Here is an 8,225-nt window from a genome sequence, read left to right as displayed (position 1 = left end):
TTCATTTCTCCAAGGAGAGCACAAATGTACAGGTGTCTCTTGGTATCCACAGAATTGGTTCCAGGACCCCGTGGAGATACCAAAATCCAGGATGCTCAAATCCTTTATGTAAAATGGAGTTGTATTTCACAGAACCTACACACATCCTCCTGTAGACTCTTAATAATCTCTATTGGGCCTAACACAATGTAAATGCTATGTAAATAGCTGTTATATTGTATTGTGGAAGGAATAATTGGGGGGAGCCTGTACATCTTAAATTTTTTTTCTCAAATTTTTGGTATTATTTTAGTTGTAGATGAACACAATACCTTTATTTTACTTGTATGTGGTGCTGATCCAACCCAGTGCCTCACACGTGGTAGGCAAGCACTCTACCACTGAGCCACAACCTCAGCCCCTCAAATATTTTAGGCCTGTGTTTGGTTGAATCCACGGAGGTGGAACCTGCGGATGGGACTGTAGTTGACACACTTGTGGGTACCTAACTTCCTAGGAGCCATCCTTGGCCTAATGCTTTAATTTTCAGGCCTATAAATATACACTAGGGGTTCCTGTCTTAGCCATCTGGGCCTCAGGACTGGCTGCACTGCATTTTCTTAACACACCCAGGACCAGTAGCTTCCAGTTGAAAGAAATCTTTGTCTCTGAGGCAGATTGGAGACTTTTTTTTTTTTTTTTTTTTTTTGAGGGGGTACTGGGAATTCAACTCGGGCACTCGACCACTGAGCCACCTCCCCAGCCCTATTTTGTATTTTATTTAGAGACAGGGTCTCACTGAGTTGCTTAGGGCCTCACCATTGCTGAGGCTGGCTTTGAACCTGAGGTCCTCCTGCCTTAGCCTCCCAAGCTGCTGAGATTACAGGGGTGCGCCACTGCGCCCGGCCTGATACTTGACTTGTTAAGGCCTCTGAGATCTGGGAAGACTAGAACAGGAATCCACGTACCTAGTTGCCTTCCACCAGAGGGCTTGGGGCACTAAACTCTTCCCTCTTTTTAAGGGGAGAGGGAACTCTGCTAGGACAGAGCTTTGAAGCTCAGACATGTTCCTCCTACGAGCAGGGTTACTTGGCTGATGGATCAAAAGAGAAAGCAGAGAGCCCCCAGAATTCCTGGCCCAACAGCGGGCCTCCCTGCAGTTTGCAGAATGAAGACAACATCCAGACGGAAGGAGAAAAAAACAGGAATTCCGCCATGCCTGAAGCCAGTCTACCTGATCTTCGCTGTTCTTTGAGTCATGAAATTTTCTTCTTTGCTTAGGCCAGTTTGAGACAAATTTTCTGTCAAAACCCAAAGAAAAATCCTGGCAATGGTAAATGGCAGGAAAAGGGAAAACACAGGGTTGGAGAATGTCAAGTCCCCTCAGGGGCAGAAGGAGGACCTCGGGGGTGACCCTGGCTGGATCAAGAGTGTGGAGTCAACTTCCTTAAGCAACTGGCCCCAAAGGGAATTTGGGGGGAAGCTGTTGGCAGAATTCAGGCAATGACTTTGTGAAGTAAACAGAATTTCTGAAATCAGAAGATGACAAGACTGGAGATCCAGTTTTAGAGCACCTGACCACGAAGCTTATGTCTTAAGTTGGGGTTTCCCCCACCCCCAGAAGCCAATGCTGAGGTAAAGACTCAAGGGCAGGGCTGGGGCTTAGTGGTAGAGCACTTGCCTAGCGCCTGTGAGGCCCTGGGTTGGATCCTAGCACACATAAAAATGGATAAATAAAATAAAGGTGTAAAAAAGTGTTAAATTAATAAAGGTATTGTGTCCGTCTACAACTAAAAAACAAACAAACAAACAAAAAGACTCAAGGGCATGTGGTTCATTTAGCAGGTGATCCCAGGCAGCCCCTTGGAGCTGAGCAGGACAAAGGGTAAAGCAGGAAGGAGCCCAACATGTCAAGGAGCAGATGGTGTGGTGGCAATGGGGGTCAGTCCCACGCGGGAACTTAGGGACCCTGAGCCTTATGGTGGTTCCGCCCCAGGGGAAGGGGGCTAATACATTTAGTCTGCGGGTTCCTCTCATCATTGCTCAGGGCTGCTCCCGAGGCAGCCGAATCCCTGACCCTGGGGGCTGGCCCTGCAACTGGACAGAACAGGCTCCAGGGTCCAAGAAAACCCAGGGGCCCTAACAACAGGCAGCCCCGTGTGGACACTGAGGGCTGAGGGGACGGGCTCAGGAGACTGGGAGATGAAGTCCTCATCCCCATCTCCCTTCCTGGGAGGCCTGTGGGGAGCCGGGGCTTCCCCTAAGAGGAGGGCTGGGTGAATTCCAGGCATTGAAGGTGAGGCCAGCGTTCACGATGAGCTTTGCCCAGGGCCAGCTCTGGGTGGCCCAGACACGCTGGTGAGGTCCGAGACGGGAGGACGCGGGTGGGATGCCAACTGGCTTAGAGGGATCCCGGCGCCTGGCCAAGCCTCGTTTGCCAAAGGCAAAGCCCGAGGGATGTAAACAAGAGAAACTGGGTCCATGCCATGTCCCAGCATCAATATGGCGATGGAAGTCGAAGAAAATTGAATGCTGGGTCACCATTTTATGACTTTTTCTAGACTTTTCTAAGTCTTCCCTTCGCCCAACAGGCGAACAGCGATTCAGTCTTAAAACCCCAGCTTGGGCGACACCATGTGGCAGACCTCGGTTACCGCAGTTTTTGTGAGGCCTTTCAACACAGGCGGGCCCCTGAGAGTTCGCCCTCCCCTTAGCCATCCTGGTTGGTTAAAAGAAGATTTATCAAGAACAATTAAACTCTGCCCTGGGAGCCTGGGGGTGGAGCCTAGCATGTGTGAAGTCCCCTGGGTTCCATCCCCAGGACCTAAAAACAAATAAAAACTCTGCACAAGAATAATACTGAAAGCTGAAAGGCATAAAATAAGATAATGAAAATTCAATGCCATCAAGATCAATATTCTGGGTGAAACTTTCTGCAGGAAAAAAAAAAAAAATATATATATATATATATATATATATATATATATATATATATATATATATATGAATGACACTGGAGTTACTCAGTGGAAAGAAGGCTACAGGTGAGTTCCTGGATCCAGCTATACCTGAAGTCATGATCTGTAACCTTCCACTAAGTTGAGCCCAAGAAGTTTTTTATCCTCCTCTGGTGCTAGTGATAGAACCCAGGATTTTATGCATGCTAGGCAAGTGCTCTACCCCTGAGCCACATCCCCTGTGGTAAGTTGAGGTTTTGTGTGTGTGTGTTTGTGGGGAGATACTGGGGATTGAACTCAGGGGCACTTAACCACCGAGTTACATCCCCAGCCCTATTTTACATTTTATTTAGAGACCAGTGTCTCAGCTGAGTTACTTAGCACCTCACCTTTGCTGAGGCTGGCTTTGAACTCATGATCCTCCTGCCTCAGCCTCCAGAGCTGCTGGGATTACAGGTGTGCACCACCGCATGTGGCAATATTGGCCAAATTTTATTGTGTACATGTACAAATGTGTAACAAGAAATCCCACCATTATGTACAACTATAACACACCAATTTTAAAAATAAGGGAAAAAAAATAACCTACACTAAGTTAGGTGCTGTGGTGCATACCTGTAATCCCAGCCATTTGGGAGGCTGAGTCAGGAGGATTGCAAGTTTGAGGCCAGCCTCAGCAATTTAGCAAGACCCTGTCTCAAAATAAAAGAATAAAAAGAACTAGGAGTGTAGCTGAAAGGTAAAGTATCCTGCTGGGTTCACTCCCCAATACAAAAAAAAAAAAAAAGAAAGAAAAGAAAAGAAACAAACAAACAAAAAAACCCTCACCAGTGCATACCTGCCTCATGATCTCTTCCCTAACTGCCAGCCCTCCAAAATCTAGCCATCCATCTCTTATACTTTGAACTTCAGCACCTGGCCCTGACTTCCAGCATTATTTGCTTTCTGCTGCGTTGCAATTGCCATTTTAAGACCTCCAGGCTCTGACTTGCAGGAGCGGAGTATGAGAGTTTATATGGGCCTCTAACAGGGGACTGTTCAGTAGTTTCCCCTCCACCGTCGTCATGGACACACGACCCAGGCCTGGCCATCTGGGGGCTTCGCTGGAGTGTTCTAGGATTGCAGTCTGGAGCCATGCGGTTCATGTACACGACCTGGCCATTTCCCCACTATAAAGTCATCCCTTACTTAACCCTGGATCTAGTTATACCTGATGCTTCATACACTCTCATCCTTTCTTTCCTTTTTCTTTTCTTGTTTTGCAGGGTAGGGTACTGGGGATTGAACCCAGGGATTTTGAGACATGGTCCCGATAAGTTGGTGAGTCTGGCCTCAAACTTGTAATACTCCTGCCTCAGCCTCCTGAGTTGCTGAGATCACATGCGCCACCATGCCCAGCAGTCCTCATCTGTTCTTGTGTGCCAGTTGGTCCTGGAATGTCCCCCAGAGCCCATGCATTCAAGATTTAGTTTCCCCAGGGCTGGGGCTGGGGCTCAGCGGTAGAGCGCTTGCTTAGCATGTGCGAGGCCCTGGGTTGGATCCTCAGCCCCACGTAACAATAAATAAATAAAATAAAGGTACTGTGTCCAACTACAACTAAAAATAAATTTATTAAACTTTTTTTAAAAAAAGATTTAGTTTCTAGCTTTGTGGCGGCTCCTTTAAAATGTGGGACCTAGTAAGAGGTCTTCCCGTTACTGGGGAATGTGGGACAGGGGGACCTTAGTTACTTCATCTTCCTCTCTCTTTTGCATCTCAACCATGAAGGTCGGGCATCCTGATCGGCCACCAACTCCCCGCCATGATGTGCTGTGGCCTCAGCACAGGTCCAGCAGCCATGGTGATAACCAATCTGGGCCAAAACCTCTCGCCATGAGCCAAAATCAACCTTTCTCTTTATAAGTGAATTATCTCAGCTGTTTGTTACAGTTAACAGAAAGCTGACTAGCTGGTGACCCAATTTATTTATTTTTTGTATGGGAATTGAGCTTAATCACTGAGCCACATCCTCAGCTCTTTAAAAAAAAAAATTATTTTAAAGACAGGGTCTTGCTGAGTTGCTTCGGGCGTCTAAGTTGCTGAGGCCGGCTTTGAACTTGAGATCCTCCTGCTTCAGCCTCCCCCACCTGGCAATATGACTATTCTTAATGCTGCTGCACTAGACATTAGCAAATGGTTCAGATGGTAAATTTTATGTTATAGTATTTATCAACAATTAAAAAAACTCTATTTTTTTTTAAGAAAAAGGAAGATGTATATACTTATTTCTGAGTAGTTAACGTGTGTACAGGATGCAAAAGACATTGGGGTACTCCATCCACTGGGGTACTCACCCACCCAACCCCATCCTGGTTCCCTCCCCAGGGACCCATGGGATTGTTAATTTCCCAAGTTTCCTTTCTGAGATAGTTTATGCATTTATGAACACATTGAAAGTGTCTTTCTTTCTTTTACATTTTTCATTACACACTTGGCTTTTTAAATTTTTGTTATTTATTTATTCATTCAGAGGCTCAGACTGGACTTGAACTCTTTTTTTTTTTGTACCAGGGACTGAATGCAGTGGTGCTTTATGACTGAGCCCATCCCCAGCCTGTTTCCATCTCCCTGAGCCTGTTTTATCTGTTTTGTATTTTATTTAGAGACAGAGTCTTAAAGAGTTGCTTAGCATCTTGTTATTGCTGAGGCTGGCTTTGAACTCGCCATCCTCCTGCCTCAGCCTCTGGAGCTGCTGGGATTATAGTGTGTGTCCCTGTACCTGGCACTCAGGGTGCTTTCAAGGTTCACCCACATTGTGGCATGTATCCATATTACACTCTCTTTTTTAGGGCTGAGTAATATTCTATAGTATAAATTATGCCACAGTTTACTTCCTCATTGCTGGGAATTTGTTTCACTCAACCTTTTAGCCATTGTGAATGGTGCTGTCGGGAACATTGTGAACACGTGTCTTCAGTTGCTCTGGTTCTATATCAAGGAGTGGAATTACTTGGTCCTAAATTAAATCTGTATTTAACTTCCTGAGGAACTGCCAGGAAGCTGTTCCGCAGCAGCTGCCTGCTTTATTGCACTTGACTTTTCAGTGAGGTGGGAGTTTTGTTGTTTGTTGTGATGTTGGAGATGGAACTCGGGTCTCCTGCATGGGGGCAAGCATGCAGGGGGCCACACCCCAACCCCCTCCACCCCCTCCCGCTGCCCTCCACCTCTACCTGCTCAGGCCAACTGTTGCAGATTGCCCTTGAACTTTCCTCCTGGCAGCTCCAGTAAGGACTATGGAGAGGACCCTCTTCCCCTAAGGATGTGTCTGTTCACTTCTGCTGCAAATCCCAGCCCCACCCGTGTGGGACCTGGGACTTCACTACTCTGGGTTTCAGGTGGCTCACTTTGCAGAATGGGTTAAAAATAGTCCCTCCCAGCCAGGCCGGTGGTGCAGGCCTGTAGTCTCAGCAGCTAGGGAGGCCGAGGCAGCAGGATTGAGAGTTCAGAGCCAGCCCCAGCAACTTGGTGAGGTCCTAAGCAACTCAGCAAGACCCTGTCTCTAAATAAAAAAGAATAAAAATAAAATAAAAAGGGTGGGGGATGCGGCTCAGTGGTTAAGAGTTTCCGGGTTTAGGGGCTGGGATTTTGGCTCAGCTGTGGAGCACTCCCGGAGCACGGGCGGGACCCGGTTCGAGCCTCAGCACCACGTAAAATTAAAGGCATTGTGTTGTGTCCATCTACACCTAAAAAATAAATATTTAAAAAAAAGAGTGCCTGGGTTTAATCCCTGGTACAAAAAGAGAAAGAGAGAGAGAGAGAGAGGAGAGAAATTTTGTAAGTGCTTAGCTCTGAGCCTGTGGGTAGTCAGTTCTTGAATGTTCCCTTTTATCAGCGGTCACATGGGACAATAGTGTGTGACTCCATTTCTCCCCATCACTCTGACTCTGGGTTTTTGTTTCCTGTCACCCCTCTGTCAGTGCAGCAGGGGAAATGGAAAACTGCTGTGGGCCCCCTCTCTGCCTGTCCCCGATTCCTAGCAAGAGACTCTACACCAGGCATTTCTTATAGTCATTCCTGATATATGCAGGGAACAGGCTCCGGGACCCTCTGCAGATACCAAAATCTGGATGCTCAAGTCCAAAATCTCAAGTCAAAATCTGGATGCTCATATAAAAGAGCATGATATTTGTGCAGAACCTATGCCCACCCTCCCTTAAATTTCATTTTATTAGTTTTTAGTTTGCAGTACTGGGGGGTTGAACCCAGGGGCACTATAGCGCTGAACTACACCCCAGCCCTTTTATTTATTCATTCATTGTTTTTTTTTATTTATTTATTTATTTTGAGACCAGATCTCACTGTTACTGAGGCTGACCTTGAACTTGTGATTCTCCTGCTTCAGTCTCCCAATAGCTGGGATTACAGGCATGTGCCACCAAACACATGCTCTCCCATAAATTTTAAATAATTTCTTGGTGATTTGTAATACTTTTTTTAAAATTTTTTTTAAGAGAGAGGGAGAGAGAGAATTTTTTTAATATTTATTTTTTAGTTATCGGCGGACACAACATCTTTGTTTGTACGTGGTGCTGAGAATCGAACCCGGCCGCACGCATGCCAGGCGAGCGTGCTACCGCTTGAGCCACATCCCCAGCCCGATTTGTAATACTTAATGCCATATAATATAATGCTAGGTGAATAGTTGTACCATATTGTTTAGGGAATAATGAGAAGGAAAAGGGTCCATAGGTGCCGGATACTGTTTTTTTCCAAATAGTTTTCATAAGGGGTTAGTTCAATCTGTGGATATAGAAACTGTGGATAGGGAAGACTGCCTATAAAAATATCTGAATTATAAAACGTGACTTGGGGGCTGGGGATGTGGCTCAGTGGCAAGAGCGTTTGCCTAGCACGTGCGAGGCGCGAGGCACTGGGTTCGATCGTCAGCACCACGTAAAAATACATAAATAAAATAGAGATTGAAAATCCACATAATATTTAAAAACAACAACAAACTTGGGCGGGTGTTTTGGTCAGCTCTCTGCTCCCATGGGCTTGGCTGTTGCTCTCACAACCGGCCCAGGCTGGCTCTCAGATTTTCTGAATTCTACCTGAAGCTGCCAAACACCAAAATAGCTTCAGAGCATGTGATCTCAAGCCTGAGCAAATAAAGCCCCGGGGCAGTCCAGAGAATTCTGCCCTGGATGTTGCAAGGGTGCAGGGGGAGCCAGACCTCGTCCAGAGTCCTGGTGAATGGGGGCGGAGCCAAGGCCTTTGGAATGAGCAGCCAGAGATCCAAGTCCAAGGTCC

Source organism: Callospermophilus lateralis, chromosome 1 (genome assembly GCF_048772815.1).
Source record: "Callospermophilus lateralis isolate mCalLat2 chromosome 1, mCalLat2.hap1, whole genome shotgun sequence".
Classification (NCBI taxonomy): domain Eukaryota; kingdom Metazoa; phylum Chordata; class Mammalia; order Rodentia; family Sciuridae; genus Callospermophilus; species Callospermophilus lateralis.
The sequence above is the reverse complement of the archived record's forward strand: the minus strand, read 5'-3'. Positions refer to the sequence as shown.